The sequence below is a fragment of the Chiloscyllium plagiosum genome, chromosome 22 (assembly GCF_004010195.1).
Source record: "Chiloscyllium plagiosum isolate BGI_BamShark_2017 chromosome 22, ASM401019v2, whole genome shotgun sequence".
In the NCBI taxonomy this organism is placed as follows: domain Eukaryota; kingdom Metazoa; phylum Chordata; class Chondrichthyes; order Orectolobiformes; family Hemiscylliidae; genus Chiloscyllium; species Chiloscyllium plagiosum.
In genome coordinates this window covers 25,403,283-25,422,799 of record NC_057731.1, presented here as the reverse complement: position 1 = coordinate 25,422,799, position 19,517 = coordinate 25,403,283, and the positions used below count along the sequence as shown (strand labels likewise).

The 19,517-nt window shown below is 39.0% G+C and overlaps 1 long non-coding RNA gene across 7 annotated transcripts in view; it reads left to right on the top strand.

Annotated features, from left to right (window-relative positions):
• The window catches only part of LOC122561137, a 125,013-nt gene that overhangs the window by 52,524 nt on the left and 52,972 nt on the right, over positions 1-19,517 (top strand). The window contains exons 1-2 of one of the 7 annotated variants that reach the window (XR_006314925.1): positions 5,406-5,433; positions 14,936-14,995. The exons of 5 other annotated variants lie outside the window; for them this stretch is intronic. This is a non-coding gene — a long non-coding RNA (uncharacterized LOC122561137). Of the gene's footprint in view, positions 1-5,405; positions 5,434-14,935; positions 14,996-19,517 lie in introns of those variants that run through there. One more of the 7 variants, XR_006314924.1, reaches the window with a different exon arrangement.

Sequence of the window (19,517 nt, the reverse complement as noted above, 5' to 3'; positions counted from 1 at the left end):
TGGTTTTCTTTAACCTGTTTGCATATCTTTCATTGCGGACTTTGGAACAAAAACTATGCAAAGTACATCTGAATTACAGAACTACGTAGAATATTTTATGCAGCCTTTAAAAAGACAATTCACCAACACTGTTCAACAGTACTGGGGCAAGGTTCAATGACTTGTTTAGGACTGACCATCTTAGACAGAGCACACACTCCTCTTTCTTTCCCTTCGCTACCTTGCAGCTTACCCACTATTTGCCCTATTAAAGCAAAACTCGGACAGTTGATCTAAGTATCTGGAAGCTGCCAGAATTTCTGCCCCTTAATGCATTGCCCCATTACTCTCCACGACTGATGAAATACAGCAAACAAATCAGGCTTGATGTTCTAAATGACCCAGGCCTCTTGCCTAGTGGTTTTCAATAGGTACCCCAATAAGCCCTACCATGAAATTCATGAAACATGCTTCACTGAGTAAGTTGGCTGTCTTTGTCTGCAGTTTGACAATGTAGACTGAGCATATTTTCTAAATCCATTCAAGGACACGCAGCCTGCCAGTCACCTACATTATCCATGGCAACAGTCATCTGGCTCTTGGAGCATCACCATGCTCTTGCTCTCTTAGTTGAACAGTCTTGTTCTGGGATCAACTTCTCAGCTAATGGCTGGGTCAAAGAGTTTCAAAGGAGTGTTTTAAAGGGGGAAAGGTGAGCTCGAGAGGTGGTGAGCTCCAGGGAGGGCGTTCCAGAATTTAGGACCTGTTGCAACTGAAGGCATGCTCATCAATGTGGGCTGTTTAAAATTAGGCTTGCTCAAAACCCAGAATTAGGAGTGTTTGAATGGTTGTGGGCGAGTCGAGATTCCAGAGATGGGAAGGAACTACACCATGGAAGGATTTTAAAACCAAGGATGGTACTTTTTAATATCAAGGTGCTGCTTGAGTAGGACCTGACGTAGGTTAATAAACAGGAGTGCTAAGTGAATGGGTCTTGCTGAGAGTGAAGGTATAGGCAGCAGAAGCTTTGATGACTTCAAGTTATGGAGATCTACTATGATCTGTTGGGAGTATTCTGGAAAAGTTGAGCTTAAATCTAACAAAGTCAGAATTGAAGGTTTCAGAAATACACACGCTGAAAGAGTAGCAATGATGGATGATGTTACAGAGGTTGAAGGATGTAGTTCAGTCATTTTTGGAGCAGGAACCGAAAACAATGACGTCAATCGTTTCAGTATTTAATTGGTGGAAAGTTCTGCCCAACAAATTTTGGTTGTCAGATCTGCAATCTGATAATTTAGTGACTGTGAATGAGTTGGGGAGTATTGATTAAAATAGAATTGTGTGCCATGCATATGAGGAGAAAGTGAGGTCTGCAGATGCTGGAGATCAGAGCTGAAAATGTGTTGCTGGAAAAGCGCAGCAGGTCAGGCAGCATCCAGGGAACAGGAGAATCGACGTTTCGGGCATAAGCCTTCTTTCCTGAAGAAGGGCTTATGCCCGAAACGTCGATTCTCCTGTTCCCTGGATGCTGCCTGACCTGCTGCGCTTTTCCAGCAACACATTTTTCAGCTGCCATGCATATGCACATGAAAACTAATGCTGTACTTTTGGATAATGATTTGGGGGCAGCAGGTCAATGAGGAATGTAAGAATACGAAGGATAGATCCTTGGAAACCAGAGGTCATGTGGTAAGTTGAGGAAAGAGTTATTGTAAGTGGTACTCTACAGGAACCAGGTGAAAGTAGACCCATCCAACTGGATGACATTAGAGAGGATGATGTAGTTAACCATATTAAAGGCTGCAGTCAGGTCAAGAAGGATGAATTTCACAGGAATACTGTGCGAGTTTGAAAGACTCTGGATTTATGATGGAGATGGCTTGTTGGTATTAGAGCAGTGGCAGTGGGATCTCTACATTAATTCAAGTTCCTCAGTTAGTCCCGTTTTTTGATTCTTTGAAAACACAAGATCAACATCTTCTCACGGATTGGACTCTCCCTTTATTGACACCACAGGAATGTTGAAGGTCACATGTCTCCTGATTTGTACCTACTGTGATGAACAATGTTTTTTTTAACATTTTTAAGAGTTTGCATTTTACACCAGTAGTATTTGTGTGCTGGTGTATTTTTGTGAAGGGGTTTAAAAATTAACTGGGTCAGCTTTTCTGGAACCATGATTTTAACACATAATGTGCCTCCTGGTATGTTAATCAAAGCTTTTGTTTACATCGTAGGAGTTTATGACCAGAGGAGGAAAAAAACATTAGCTTGTTTTTGTGTTCAGAATAATCATGAGTTGATTTTTAGCTTGGAAAATAACCTTGGGACCAGAAACCTTTTAGACAGTTCAACAGGAACAAGGGTCAGAAATGAGTATAGTCTCTTCTAGCTTAAAGGAGATTGTTCAGAGCAATCAAGGAAATATGTTACCTCAGTGTAAGGGCTGCAGTTTGCGAAAACACAGAGTATTTGGTCAGGACTTTGTAAATTATTAAAGGTCTGAAGAATTCTCAGCTCTCCATTGTAAATGGTGAAGGGAAAAGGCCTCTCACTTCAGAAAACTGAACTGAAAAGAAGCAATTAAGTTAAATCAACAGTATTGATCTGGATGGAGCATTTCTCTGGATTTCAGTCATCAATGAAATAATGATGTCCAAGCGAGTAAATGGGAGTTTGTTATGCAAATTGTTTTGAAACCTTTCAAAATGTTATTTATATAAAACTTGGTTAATGTTATATTTTATTTTGCATGATAAACTTGTTTATTGCTAAAACCAAATCTGTAGCTTTGTATGTTTATGTTTTGGCCAAATTTTAAAAAAAAACAAAAACAAACTATTAAACTAGATTTTCATGTTGGGTCCTGACATGTCCAGCAGTAACATCAGCAAGATTCATGACAGTGCCACAGTTCTTCATCTTTGCTTGTGCAACTCAATGATTAACTTAGTGAACTGGGGCTCTTTCAGGGACATTGTTGAAGAAGAGCACAGAGTGTGGGCACTATATCCAGAAGACGGATGAATAGTGAACCTTGTGCTCTTTCTTGAAATGCTCAGTTTTCCTTTTGGGAGTTCTCTGTGATTGTGAACTCACTCTGTAGGCATTCAAGAGGAAGCACTCCAATCTTTATTAGTCAGCCATTTGAGAATCATTTGTAATTTTACTTGTGATTATTTTTTATTAATCATTTATTGTTATTATTAGGTTCAGTTTCTGGAAAGCAGTTATGAAATTGTTTTGTCGTGTTTGGTCCCACTGAACTTCAGTGAAAACATTTAAAAGTCTAATAAAGAACTAGATGTGATGGTAAATATGTGATCTGAATTTTAAAATGAATTCATTTTTGTTAAGTACATGTGATCAGTAATGGTTATCCAGCATTACTTGCAAAACATCAAGCTCCTGTTATCAAGGGAAATCTGTGCCTTTTAAAGAAATTCTGTGAGTAGTCTAAACCATAGCTTGTGATTGAGTGACATGTCAAAGAGGAAACAGCAGGCGGTTTATTTTAAAGGTGGCAGTGACAATAATGTAACAGAAAGCTTAAAGACTAGAAGCAAGCAAGAGCTATTTGAATGAAAATTGTATTACAGAGCAAAATGTGTAGCTTTTAAAGGAAGCTCTAAAATGCAGACTTTACTGAAAGTGCCAATGGTTTAACTATTCAGTTGGAGTATCCGGTTTACAAATCAATTTACCATAATTTTTGTACCACATGGGCTTTTCACAGTTGATATTTTCTGGTGCAACTACTATATGCTGTTGCTTTCTGAGCAAATGCGTGTGTGCTTTCTGCAAGTTTAAAAGCGGAGTATTGTTACTTATTGAAGTTCTAGAATGCTGTGACATTGAGCATCGGTACAATGCTTGGAACACAGAGGTCATGTCAGGAAACATAGTTTCTGTTTGTGGTTATAATTGTGCTGTGTTCACTGGAGAAATGAATATAGTACCAGCTATGTCTGTGTGAAAGGAGGCGGGTTATTGGCATGGACACAGGTCAACCTCTAACCAGTTGGAAAATGTTTCTGTCTTTGAAGGTTTCAGGCTGATTCTGTTACAGGGAAAGACTTTTCAATCACAGAACTTGTTACATTGTTTAGATGTTTAAACCATTGCAGTTTATTTCTAATATGGGATGATTTGCCCTGAAACAGCATATTGTGCTAATAAGACATTTTTCTATTATGAAAGATGAATATATTAGATTATGTACAGTATGGGAACAGGCCCTTCGGCCCAACAAGTGCACACCGACCCTCCGAAGAGTAACCCACCCTGCATTTCTCCCTGACTAATGCAGCTAACACTATGGGCAATTTAGCATGGCCAATTCACCTAACCTGCACATCTTTGGATTGTCAGAGGAAACCGGAGCACCTGGAGAAAACCCACACAGACACTGGAAGAATGTGCAAACTCCCACAGACCGTCACCCATGGCCAGAATCAAACCCAGGTTCCTGGCACTGTGAGGCAGCAGTGCTAACCACTGAGCCACCGTGCCATGTGGATTTACTTTTCAAAACTTGGCAGCATACTTTGTGAAGATGTTGCAGAGCTTAACAGTTGAATTTAGGGTGTCAAATCTTGGATTACATTGGGTCATGTTGCTGCAACTCCTTTTGAGTGCTCATTAATCCTGCAAGGATTTTATTTTTGTTGCAATTCATCTTTCCTTGTCTCTTCTGTTTGATCTCATTGAATGACAGAACTATATTAAGGAAAATATGTTATCTTATGTTCCTTTTCTTCTTTTGCCTCACTCTTTAATCTATAATTTGAAATTTGCTTATATTCATCAACTATCTGTTAATACATGTTACATATGATTTTGTCATTTTTAATATTATTAAATGCTACAATATGTTAACAATTTTTTGGCTGAATTGATAGCACCTCCAGATTAGATCCCGAATGTAGGACTAGATCCCAGACACCAGTGGAGTCCTGTGCACTATCAGGAATATCAGTCAGAGATTTTTGTGGTGATTAAAGATCAAATGTTACATTTCAAAAAATACTATCTTCCCATGTCTCAGATAATTTTGCTCCCTCATCCAAAATTCTGATTTAACTGGGAGCTTACCTCATTAGATAATGTTGTATAAAGTAGTGTTTATCCCATATTATTACCTCCAATACTCTAAAAAGGTGGCGGGGTGGGGTGACAAAAATGCCTTAAAATATTTGATCTGTGATAATATTATATAAATGAAGATATTCTATTCATTCTGTTCCCTTTTTGGTTTTCAAAAACACATTGTGCAGTGCGCGTTGTAGTTCTGTTATTGAGTGACATGGTTGCAGAGCACTTTTTAATATGATAACAAATGCTATTAACACACTAATAATAGTTCACTCGGAACTCAGCTTGGAAAATTAATGTGCAATTGTGTTTTGCAGGCCTGAAAATTCCTCGCTGGTCAGCCAATTACAATAAATGGTCAGTATGGGTTTGCAAGTTGACCTTTTCCGAATGGGAAGGTGCCTTAAGTTACTGTTTAGTGATCTCTGTTGGAAGGTTCATATGCAAGTCAGGTGAAAACATGTCTGGGTTAGACAACAGTGCCCTCTACAACTTGCCTGTATTCACTGAAGCTTTTGTAGGGTGGCCGTTTCAGTGAAGTGTCAGGATCTGTAATCTGCAATGAATAATGTACAGATAGCGTTATGATAAAAGCAAAGACTGCAGATGCTGGAAATTTGAAACAAGAACAGAAAATACTGGAGAAACTCAGCAGGTCTGACATCATGTATAGAGAGAAAAATGGAGTTAGCGCTTTAAGTCCAGTGACCTTTGTCAGAATCCATTGTGAGGTAGCATTGTGAACTGAACACTGATACCTCCACATTAGCAGGCAGGCATCCAAGACTGGGTTCAAGGGCAGGGAGTTGCTGGAATCTGATGGCTGTCCTCAAGCAAAAGGACCTGCATTTCAAGCCATTGCATTGCTGGTAGTTGGCTGTAGGCTGATCCTAGCATTTGGCACTAAGTAATCAGGAATGGAAGAGTGCCAAAGAGTAACTCAGTCCTGCTTCCTTTGTTGACGTATTGTTTTCAAAAAGCTTAGCTTTTTGGCTGGCTTTGACACTCCTTATAAAGTGATATTAGGATCATATTTAGACCAGGGCAGCCCAGTTTGGAAAGGGACATGTGTTAGGCCTCTGATTACCAACATGCAAAGGGCCTGACACCAGTTTCCAATGCACTCCCTGGGTGCCCCATCTTCTGCCTTCACCAGTCTAACAGATGGCATATTTCTGGGATGTAATTATTGTGTGCCTTGCCTTTCCATAATGTTAGGCACTTGGGTGCCCATTTTGCAATTCCTAAATGGATACAGAGTTCCAAGGAGGAGAGTAGTAAGTGGAAAAAAAATCTGGCTATCAAAATAATGATAATAACAGCAGAATCATACTTCAACTTGCTGCTCAGAACAAACTAGAAATTCTGTGGCTGTCGTCAATACCTGAACAACTCCCAGCAGTGGACATGCCAAAACTGGATTAAGTCAACATGTGGAGGAGGTTTGATCTTTTGTACCATACTGACAGATTACTTATTCACAGATAAAATGTGCTTTGAATACAAAAGGACATCCGTACCATAGCTATAGTTACGAGAAGATACTGATACAGATATCAAAGTATAAGGTCACTTTGAATTTTTGTTTTAAATGGTAATGTGAAATATTTAATTGCCTGTCGTCATGAATTATGAATCCTTCAAGCAAACATAATTGGTTAAATTCAGGACCGGAAGTTTGTATCTCCACAATTCATAGTGATTTCTGTTGCTAAAAATCTGAACATAGCTATTCTATAAAATTCTGGATAAATTGGGTTTTGAAAAGATGATGAGATATTTGTTTCCTTCCATGAAAGCTGTTGTAATGTTGCTAACTTGAATACTTGGCTGCAGCAGCAAATTCCTGCAGCTACTTGGAACCAGTCACTTTGAGGCTTCACAAATATGCAAGTGAGGTGTCAGTTTAGTGGTGAAAAGGTGTGTTCATAAATGCTGAACTTGGGTATCCAAAGGAGTGTGTGACGGTGCACACCCTGCACCAGAAAGGAAATGTTTTGACCCTGTACCAATTTCATTGCTTAGCTTTAAAATTTAAGACACTTTATTACCACATCTATGAACACCACAACATTTCCCATGAACATTTCAAGTCATCCATAGCATTCTGTCTTTAGATTATTAACATATCACGTGGCTTATCAGAAGGGGAAAAATATCCAATTGTAATTTACACAATTTGGAGTGTGAATGCCCTTTTGAGGAAACTCTGAGTTCAATAATTATCCTAAACATTATTACTATTTTGCAGATGTGTTAATTTTGAACACTTAACTTGACTTCAAATGATACACATGTTTTTATGAATTCTAAGGGAAGAAGCGATAAGCAATGGAAACTAGAAGATTTTAATTAATGAAGCCTTCTCTGCGCAGCAAGTTACCTTCTTTATAAAGGACCTTGATCAGATATGCCAATGGGACAAGGAGCAGCAGATGGAGTTTAATTTTAATAAATGTGAGGTGCTGCATTTTGAAAAGATAAATCAGGGTAGGACTTATACACTTTATTGTAGGGCCCTTATGTAATGGTAAGGTCCTGCAGAGTGTTGCTGAACAAAGAGACCTTCGAGTGCAGGTTCACAGTTCTTGGAAAGTGGAGTCCCAAGTGGACAGAATAGGAAAGAATTTGGTATGCTTGCTTTTATTGGTCAGTGCATTGAGTACAGGCGTTAGGAGGTCATGTTGCAGCTGTACTAGAGCGTCAGAGGCTAAGGAGTCACGTTATAGAGGTTTATAAAATCATTTGGGGCATGGATGAGGTGAATAGCAAATGGATGAGCAAAGGTCTTTTCCATGGGGTGGGGTAGTCCAAAACTAGAGGACATAGATTTAAGGTGGGAAGGGAAGGATTTAAAAGGGACCTAAGGGGCAACTTTATCACACAGAGGTCAATGGTTGTATGGAAGAGCTGCCAAAGGAAGTGGTGGAGGCTGGTACTTCTTATATGAATAAGAAGGGTTGAGAGGGATATGGGGCAAATGTTGGCAAAGGGGACTAATGGATTAATTCAGGATATCTGGTTGGCATGTAAAAGTTGGCCCGAAGGGTCTGTTTCCATGCTGTACAACTCTGTCTCGATTATCTGAACATCAATTATCCAAATTTTGAATTATCCAAACAAGACCTCGAGGTCCCGATGCTGTGTTATCCGAACATTCGATTATTCGAACAAAATACTCCCACCTGTGTTGTTCGGATTATCGAGATTGCCCTGTATGTGGATGTTGGTAATTTCCTCCCCATCTAAGTTCATAGAAATAACCACTTACAACCCTTTAATTTATAATTGCATTGTTTCGGAAGCAGTTTTTCATCCATCACACTCTTAAGTGCAGCCATTTAATGCATTATTTTAACTGAATCTGATACACTTCTTCAATTACAGAGTCGCTGTGTACAATGTGCCAGTGAATGGAATTTGTGGAACTTGAGTAATTCTGTTCAATTAGACTAAATTATGCTATGGCATTTGGTCTCACAATGGTATTCAAGCATTCTTTTAATTTTTAATCATCTAAATTGTAATGTAGGTATTTGTATTAATTAATTGAGTATTTTGCAGCATTCAAAGTGTTTTAATCCAATTTGTTGATGTCGTTACATAGTGCCTGATTAAAGACCCAGTTTTGTTTGAAGTATAGTAGGCTAGAAGGTAAATCATCTTGAGATTACAATAAAATTTGAATACATAATTGAGAACAAATACATGCGTCTCACCATCAGTAAATGTTTTGTACCATGTTTTGAGATTTTGGGGATCTTTAGCATATTTCTTTAGGAAGAACATGAAAACATTAGTAGAAATACAATGAAACTGGAAAGTGCTCAGTTTTACAAATCTGAGTCAATTCTGAGTCATAGAATCATAAAATCCCTACAGTGTGGAAACAGGCCCTTCGGCCCAACAAGTCCACACTGATCCTCTGAAGAGTACCCCATCCGAACCCATTCCCCTGCCCTATTACTCTACATTTACTCCTGATTAATGCACATAACCTACACACCCCTGAACATTATGGACAATTTAGCTTGGCCAATTCACCTAACATGCACATCTTTGGACTCTGGAAGGAAACCGGAGAACCTGGAGGAAACCCACACAGGCACAGGGAGAACGTGCAAACTCCACACGGACAGTTGCCCGAAGCTGGAATCAAACCCAGGTCCCTGGTGCTGTGAAGCAACAGTGCTAATCACTGTGCTGCCCATTAGTGTCAAACTGAAGATTAAATTATTTCATTGCTTCACAATTTGTATTCTATACTCTTGTAACTGTAATTATTACATGTAGGTCACTTTAATTGTCTTCTGTAAGTTAACTTTCTACCCCTCATTGTTGACTTCCCTATTTTTGCTACCATGCATATTCCATTGTATCTGTACCGTTAATAATTATACTTCAGAGTGTTCATGTGCCACAGTTTCTCTTTTGGTCAATTAATATGATTGATTTTAGTGGTGGTTTCAGCAATCATTTAACTTGCCACCTCTCCAGGCTATTGTGCTTTCGACCAGTCCTCCTAGACAGGCCTCGAACCAGATTCCTATAACATCTCTAAAGTATCTAGCTCAGCAATTTAAAAATTTCCACTCATATTTAGCCCCTGAAAGATTCTGGCACACAAGAACTCATTTTAACCTTGCTCAGTATTTGAATACAGTATTGTTGGGCATGACACAACCCCCCCCCCCCCCACCCTCTTGTACTGATACTTCCTTCTCCGGTCTTACTTTCTCCTTACTCCTGCTCTTGCAAAACAAGGTGGCCCTCTGTGTTGCAAACATTGCATTTTTCCAGCTGCTCCTATAAGGTTATGAGAAAAAATAGGCAAAAGAGGACTTGATGCACTACTCTATCACCACATTGCTCGTTCAGATATGTTCTTTCGTAGTCAAGCAATGTCTTAGTTTTAAAATCCTTGCATTCTGACTTTAAGTGCAACCATGGCCTCATCTGTCCCTCTGTAATTTTTTCCAGCCCACAATCCTCCAAAGTACAGGAAAGCCAGTGGATGTGGTGTATTTGGATTTCAAGAAGGCTTTTGATAATGTCCTGTAAAATACACTAGTCGCAAAAATAAAAGCACACGAGATTGGGATTTTAGAAGTGCAATTGTGAAGTTGATTGTAATGATGGAGACAGCACAGTTGCTGAGACAGTAGTCTGGAGGCTCCTACTAATGTTCCAGAGACATGAGAAAAATTCTTACTTTGACCATTTGGAGATCCTAAACTCAATTAATTAATAAAAACTGGAACAAAATGTTGTTTATAACTACGTTTATGATCAAACCCCATCTGTGTTTGTTTTAGGGAAGGAAATCTATCATTCTTACCAAATCTGGCCTACGTACGACTCCAGATCCACAGCAATGTGGTTAACTCTGAACTCCCTGTTGGACAGCTGCTTGGCAAGCCTCTTAGTTTGGGGGTCAGTGGGAAGGTCAGTCAGTATTGGTCTTGCCAGTGTGACACAGTCATCGCATTTAATTTCATCAATGTGCATTTAGTGCTATGCCAATGATACCTTCGCTCGCTTAGCACCTTCGCTAGGTAGGTGACAGCCATTTACCCAAATGTTTCTCTGCAGTGGCCCAGCTTACTGAGTAATAAACTGAGTATTCACACATCCACTACAAAACCTGCAATTAATATATGAAGATAGTGGATATTGACACTGGCAATTGGGAGGTAATGTCATGAGTGGCTGTGACCTCTAGAGGCTGACTGTTTAGAGAAGCATTGGAATAGTTGAGGAGAAATGGAAACTTCCATTTATTCAGAAGTAGGTGCATGGCAAACAGAAGGCAGCAAACTCTGTGCCATCCACAGAAGGTATGACAAAGACTACAATGCCAGAGTGGGGATCAGCAGAACAAATCACTTTCCAAGAACTGCTGTTTGTGTTACTAGGTTTTGTTTCTAAATTGATACCAACCGTGCCATTGCCTTTTCTAATACTTTGTATCTAATACTGCTAGTACTGTTGCTGTTAAAGGTGTAGATGCTGGGAATTGATTTTTAAAAGCTTGCACCAACTTTGAAAGTATCCATTCTGTTTTTTGCATCAAATGTCTTTTTTTTTTAAATGGTTCTGGTAAATTATAAATAAATGGGAAAGGCGAATGTATTAAATGTGAAGCACAAACAGCTTTGCTAACTGATCTTGAGATCTTGTTTTCGTCCCCCTAGTATTTTTAATGTTGAAGGTATGGTTGGGTTAGCAGATTGAAGTGAGAGACTTACGGTGCCCTTGAATGGAAGAAAGCTCTCCATTAATAAATAACTGCATTTGTGACTGATAGAGTTTGTATATTTGGATGAACAGTTGCCCTACAGTTTGCTAAATGATTCTTATTTGAAGTATATCATTGAACCCCAATGCATCATTGTGGTTCAGAATTACTATTGTCACTGCCCATACTTCGTTTGTGGTCAGTGGGTAAAAGGATAGAAAGTGTGTTACAGTCTCTGTAACCAAAAGTCAAAGTGGCCAGATTTATGGAATGATTTTTCCTTGAATGTAGGAATCACAATTCACTTTGTGTAAGTTTTATCTTTTGACACAAATTTGAATCAGTGTATTTAAATATGAATTAACAAAAAAAAATTCACATAAAAATATAAATTTCACTTTAATTGATCCAATAAAGATAATGTATATATCTACCGCAGTCAACTTTTTCACTCCCTGAATACTTGGCGCCACATGCAGTATCAAATTCTTCTAACTTTTTGCCTATTATAGGTAAGATCGCTTTGTTTTCTCTCATTCAGTTCCACCTTTTGAGTTTCATTCTTCAATACCTATATTCCATCTGCGATCGCCAGTCACAGTTAATACTTTAAGGCACATGCTTAGGAATCGGGCTCAGTGGTTAGCACTGCTGCCTCACAGCACCAGGAAACTGGGTTCGATTCCCACCTTGGGAGGCTGTCTGTGTGGAGTTTGCACAGTCTCCCCGTGTCTGCGTGCGGTTTCCTCCCACAATCCAAGGATGTGCAGGTTAGGTGAATTGGTCATGCCAACTTGCCCATAGTGAAAGGTGCATTAGTCATGGGGTAAATGTAGGCTGGGGGAGTGGGTCTGGATGGGTTGCTCTTCAGAGGTTGGTGTGGTCTTGTTGGGCCGAAGGGCCTGTTTCCATACTGTAGGGAATTTATTCATCTAATCTCCTCTGTGTTGACAGCAGCCTTGATAGTGTAGCTTTCCAGTTGACCAACCAATATTATCTAGTCCACTGTTTAAAAACTGAGCTTGTTCTTTAAGCCTCAGCTTCTTGCACTACATTTAGGATTTAATAGATCTTGGGTCAAGATTAGAGTGATGCTGGAATAGCACAGCAGGTCAAGCAGCATCTGAGGAACAGGAAAATCGATATTTTGGGAAAAAGCCCTTCATCAGGAATATATATAATATAATATATTTTGGTCTACTAATCAATCACAAGTGCTTTTGGATTTTTGATTTTGTTTCCCAAACACAGGATTGAACTTTTGATAGAGAGCTTTATTGCCTTTTCTTTTGTCTTCCTCTTTCTATCTCTGCCAGTTTCCGTGAGTAGTTTGCCTTTTGTCTCCATATCACCTTTAAGTACGGCCACACCGCTTAAATTCTTTTCTGCTGGTACTGCTTCCAGGTCATATTTTATACGTTATCCAAGAGAGTTAGAATTAATCTGACCTTTTTTAAGAAATGTTTTCAAGCATTCTTAAAAACATTATGCGTTTTCCAAACATTTTGAACCAATTAGAAATCCTGTTCCTATTTCTGGGTCAAAGGCCTTCGCAAATAGCAAACAAAGATTATTATAGGGGAATTTCACCAATTCGGGTGAAATATCAGGTTGTTTGAGGATTTTTTTTGTTATTAATTTTCTTTTGTCAGGAGAGAATACATGGAAATGAGTTCTGCTTGCTCAACAGGCCATTCCCTGACAGTACAGTTCCAATATTAATTTGCTCCAAGCATTAGATGAACAAAAAGAACTAAGCTCCTAATTTCTTGAATGTTGTATTTTGTATTGAAGAATTCTCTATAGCTCATGGCACTACTGAACAAATGAAATACTCAATTTCTGATACCAGTGTTTGTCCCTTTGCAGGTACAGCCATGACAAGAAATCAATAAATGTACATACCCAACCCATAAACAGCAGTACAAATATTGTGTGAAATGGTTTCACAAGCACATTATTAAACAGCTCAACATTCAATAAAGAACTGGTGCTATCTTTAGTAATACAGCAGGCACTCATTGTCAGTCTAACAGCTGAAATGTGGTTTTTAACAGCCTGGCCACTGACTGTTTGTGCCAACACCTTTGCCAGTGACTTAATTCTTGAATCTTCCTGAATTGAATATACTGCACACACCAACTATAGATTGCATCTCCTTGAAAACTGCACCATTTATTTTCATTCAAGGATGTTAGTAAAAATCAAATATTATTATATTCAACTTACCTGAATTTTAAAAATATCTGTGTAAGAGAATTTTAATGTGCTGAATCTTTTTTTGTTTGGATTTTAAATATTGCTTCTAATTCCAACTCTAAATGCAGATTTTCCAGTTTATTCTTCAAGGGACACTAAATTGAATTCCACTGCATTTCTTTGTGTAAATTATCATTTTACTTCAGTAGGAGTTTCAACTGTGTGCCTACCTTTTTATGCATGGGATGTGGGCACCTTTGGCTAGGCCAACATTTATGGTCCATTTGTAATTTTCATTGAGAAGATAGCAGTGTGCGACCTTCTTACCCTGCTGCCTGTCTTGGAATGTGCGTGCACCCAGAGGAAGGGAGTGCTAGGAGTTTGACCCAGCAATAGTGAAGGAGCAGCAATATAAGTTGGTGTGTAGCTTGTTCCGATGCATTTTATATTGAAAAGTGTTATCTAAGGTGCTTTGGTAGTTTTTTACACTCATGTTGTGGATTGTGTATGCTGCTGCACTGTGTGTCAGTGGTTAAGGGAGGGGATAGGGTGTCAATCGCGGATACTGTGTTGTCCTGAATAATGTAAAGCTTTTTGAGTGTAGCCAACCTTTACCTATCTTCTGCGCTTGCAGAGTATTCAGACATGAAGTGATGAATTCTCACTATATAACAATCGATACTGCTGTGGTGCGATTGATGCTGTGCAGTCTGTTCACTAATACTAACAGAGGGAAATAAAAGGAATGATACCAGAAACCAAAACTATTACAAAAAGACTTTGTCTGAAAAAGTTGTGCTATAAAAAGAAAATACAAATTATGCAAAACCAGGTTGATGTGTGTCATTGTATAAACCACTGAAGTCAACTTCCATTTTGTATAGTAGCCATTGCCACAAGGCACTTCATTGATAGGAAGATGAAAAACAAATGCCAGGCCAGGAATAATGTGATTAGGGGTTTTCAGGAACTTGTCCAGAATCATTGAAATGTCAGAGTGCAGACAAAGGCCGTTCAGTTCATTGTGCCTGTGCCAATACTTTTATAAGAGCGATTCCATTTTCCCAATCCTCTGCAGATTTGTCCCCTAAAGAATAGTTTATCAAAGAGAAAATAAGTCAACACCAGCATGGATTAAACAAGGAACCCTTTCATGTGTCTTGTTTATACCAAGTTAAATAAATTTGGTGTTAAAATTGTGGAAAGTTAAATCTGTCTTCTATTTTCTGTTTACTTATTGTGCTATTCCAGAATTGATTTTATTTACAGGAGACAGCGAATGAGTAATCCAATGATGTCCGATGTTTTTGATTGCAATATTTAGGGTTTGTTTGGCTGCTAATCCACATAAACCAATATGTTCTGAGTCACTTTCCAAGCTGTCAACCAGAAATATAATTTTAGAAACATTTCTGCACATAGATTAATTACGAAGATCAATACCATTGCTGATGAGAAGAAGGAACAGTCAAAATAAATGAGGTGAGTGATGTGCAAACATTCTTTTTGTTTTAAGGCAAGTGATTATGCCAAATTTGAGGAGTTTCAGCTTTGGTATGTGCAAGATCACAACAGGAATAGGTATGGTCAAAGATTTGGGAAAGTCTACTTCCCAGTGATTGGAAATAGTACCAATAAATATATTCTCACTTCTGGGAGCCAAGATTTTGCCTTCATCTTTTCTGCGACTGTTTGTTTGTTTCATGACTTAAATTGAATGACTATGATGTCCCAGAAACTGAGCCCCTGTTTACCAGCACTAATATTCCTAGCTAGAGTTGCTGGGAGAAGAGGAGTAATGGACCAGGATGTCCCTGAGTGAATGTTCTCTGCGGAAGGCTGAAAAAAGAGTGGAGGGGAATATGTGACTGGTTGTGGCATCATGCTGGAGGTGGCAAAAATGGCAGCTAATGATCATTTGGATGTAGATGCTGTTGGGGTGGAAAGTGAGCACATGGGACCGATTGTTGTGGGAGGGAAGACAAAGGATGAGGATGGAAATGCAGGAAATGGGTCGGACATAACTAAGGGCTCTGTCAACTGCAGTGGCAAGGGATCCTCGGTTGAGGAAAAAGTTAGATGTTTTTGAGGTCCCCTGCGTAAGGTGGCACCATCAGAGCAAATGTAACGGAGACTAAAATCAAAGGGCTGCCTGCCTTTGACCCAGCTCACAGTTGGCACCAATAGAGTTTGGAAAGCGCACACAAATCTCAGGACATTGTGAGTCTAGGGATCAGGCATGTTGAAAAGGCATTGTTGACGTCACAATCAATTGTGGGATGCATTTTTCTACAAACATTTTATTACTTGTTCATGAGATATGGGCATCTTTGGCTTTTCCCAACGTGTATAACCAATTTCCAGCATCCCTGGAGAATGCCTTCTTGATTTCCTACAGTCGTTGGGGTGCAGGGACACTCACAGTTGTGAATGAGGGAGTTCCAGGATTTTGACCCAGTGACATTGAAGGAACAGTTGGAATAATTCTAAGTGACTTGGAGGGAATATTTGATTTGCTGATCAGTGTAAGCCTGAATGTGGTCCAGGTCTTGCTGCTTTTGGACAGTGACAATTCAGTGTCTAAAGCGTTGTGAATGATGCGGAATATCATGTAGTCATCAGCAAACATTCTCACTTCTGAACCTATGGAGGAAAAGACATTGATGTGACAGTTTTAAAGGTGGTGGGGTCTGGAACATTACCCTGGCTGTGTTGATCAACTTCCAATGACCATAGTTATCTTCCTCTTTGCTATAAATCCAGGTACAAATCTATGTTACACAGAGTTTTTCCCTGGTTCCCATTGACTGCAGTTTTGCTCAGATGCCATGATGCCACACTCTGTCTAATGCCACTTTAATGTCCGGCGAAGTTACTCTCACTTTACCTCTGGAATTCAGCTGTTGTGTCCATTTTGCATCAAGGTTATAATGAGACCAAGAGAAGAATGGCGCTGGCAGAGCCCAAACTCTTTGACAATGAGCAGGTTATTGCTGAACAAGTGTGCTTGAGATAGTTTTAATCCACCTGTTCAGACATGTTATGATACAACTCGCGAAGGTGGGACTTGAATCCAGGCCTTCTGACTCAAAGGTAAGGACACTATCCTGCACCACACGAGTCCGAGAGCTGTTGATTAGAATGTAGACTGAAAGGTTGATAATACGCAAGTTTGGATTGGTCCTGACTTTTGTGAACAGGACAAACTTAGGCAATTTTCCACAAACAATGCAAAGTCATGGCAGCTTACCACAAATGCTGAATATGGCATCACCCAGAAGGTAAAGTTACCTGCCAACTGAAAATGCCAATTCTATTTACTAAACTTGGAATAAGAAACTGAGATTGCCTTCTCATAGGCCACCATAGGATTAGAATAGAATGGACCTTCTTTCCATGGAATGATACACATAACAACCTTCATAGTATGGGCTTCTTCCTGACAGTCCCCTACCCCATCCCTCATTCCTGATGAAGGGCTTATGCCCAAAACATCGATTTTTTTTTTTTCCCCCTACTCCTTGGATGCTCTCAGACTGGCCGTTCTTTTCCAGCATCTGTAGTCCTCACTTTCTCCATCCTTACCTCCTGTCTGGTTGCCAGGTTTTCAAGCACCTTCTCCTTTTTTCTAGTTTTTCTCCTCAATCAAAAGCAGCAGGAATGAGGTAATCCCGCGCAGTCAACACCAGGCCTGTTTTTGACTGTTGTCAGATTTCATGGCCAAAGTTTCTTAAACACATCTGTTGTAAGAGCCATCTCAAGTGATCCTGCAGTATTGCCGACAGCTGGCTGACGAGTTGCAACTTTCCACAGCTTTCTCCAAGGTGGGAATTCTACTGGGATCCTGGCAAAATAACCATGATTATGTTGACCCCAGAAAATTTGACAGATCAATGCTAGCCAAGTTAGATGGGCACAAAGCCACACTAACTTGCCTGGCTTTCTCCCAGAATGTCCAGTATTTGCAGCAGGATTTTAAATATGGACAAATGTATCTTGGCATTTTACAATTCCAAATGCCTTGAATGGTGTAAGTGACCGTTCCTTTAACCAAAGGCGATATCTACAATCTCTCAAGGTCTTGCTGCTATAGTGGTGTTTATGAAGCTGTCTGAGATGCATTTTGTGCAAATTGCTGCCATAAATGTCAACCCAAAATACAATATGACCGATGGGAAAGAATTGAATAAATATTTCTACATTGCTAAAAGTGCTCATCCCACCTGACCTTCCTAACAGGGTAGAAAGGTTATAAAAAATAGTCCCAAGATGCATCTGCCATCTTTTTGAATGAAGTCTGCAGCATTATGATGCTTGTAGCTACATTAATCAACAACTATAATCTTCAGTGATACAATGTAACAATCTGTGAAAGGTTACTGTGCTAAATGGTTACTGTGCATTCCTGATAAAGAAATTATAATTGCATTATATTTACAATTGCACAAAAGACTTTTGATGAACCAGTTCCAATAACTTAGTTTTAGCTTTGTGCTTTTGTGCTTTCAACCTTTTCTCAAATTACTTGCCTTTGAAGTATGTGTTTACAGTTTTGTGGGGGAAAAGAGCAGGCATTATATGCTTAGTAGGATTCACACTTCACAGCAACAGTATTGAAGGATATAGTTTACACTAACTCACATCTAGACTTTATCGTGGGATACACATTTTATAGCCAAATACTGTTCTACACTGTTCATTATGATAATCCTAATGAAGGTCAAATTGATTATTTAAGCAATAATTATGTCAATCATATTTTTTGAGAGATTAAAATACAGCAATCATTTTTAAATGTAGTCACTTGTTATTCTGCCCTAATTCATCCTTTTATCTTTTAAGAATTAATGTCAAAGAAATAATCAATTATCCTGCTGTTCTGGAAATTCTTCCTTTTATTTAGCTACTTCAATGAATCCGTTTCACTGGAGTACAGCTTTGAATTCTGTTTCCATTAGCCATCTTAATTCTTGCTTTTCCTTTGAAAATGGAGTTGTCTACATCTTATTCAATCATCTCATTCTCTTTTTCCCTATAACCTTTTTCATTTTTTTTCAACATGATCTGTGCCTTCCTATAACTTACACTTTAAAGACAAAGAACATAGTAGAATGTCATAACTGACTTTGAATTCTGGACTTTTTTCTCAGTTTTTTTTTACCTTTCTTGCTTTCTACTACTTCATGCCTCAAAGCTCACTCTGCAGCAAGACAAGAATGAAATACCACAGATCCTATAAATCTGCAATAAATATAGAAAATGTTGGTGATACTCAGCCTGTCAGGTAGCATCTGTGGAAAGAGAGAGTTAACAATTCAGATCAACATTAACTCTTGTCAACCTGAAACATAGACATTGTTTTTCCTCTCATAGATGCTACCTGACCTGCTGAGTATTTCCAGCATTTTCCAAAATTATCTCTCACTCACTGCATACTATATTTCTACTTACTTCACTATTTCACACGATTAACTGCTACTCAGCAAACTCATTTATCTTCCTTTCTATCACTTTCGGAGAATAACTTGTTTTTGTTATGACAAACTGTGTTTGGGTTTTACTCCAGGATTGGCTGCAGCCAAACTCATTCACAATATCTGTTTTTTGATTCTGGCAAACATGTCCTCCCTACAGAGTTTCTCTCTTTAGTATCTTGCATCCTTACCAGCTAATTACTCTGCCTTGGAGTTGTGTTCGATATTTTCCCAATATGCCACTAGCATTGTCCCAAAATGTTGCTGGCCAAAATAGCTGCTTGTACAACTCTAATGACTTTAATTTCATCAAATGGCCATTGGTCCTTGTGTATGGGCTTTAATATGCTGAAGCAACCTTGCAATGATGATATGGAGTTGCACATAACAGCATTAGTAGCATAGTGTGGGCAGAATTAGAGCACGCTATACCGTATTACACAACACTCTTGTTTCAGAATGTGAACAAAAGACTTGAGCATACATGGACATGAGCCTACAAAGATAGATTAGCCGTTTCCTAATGCATC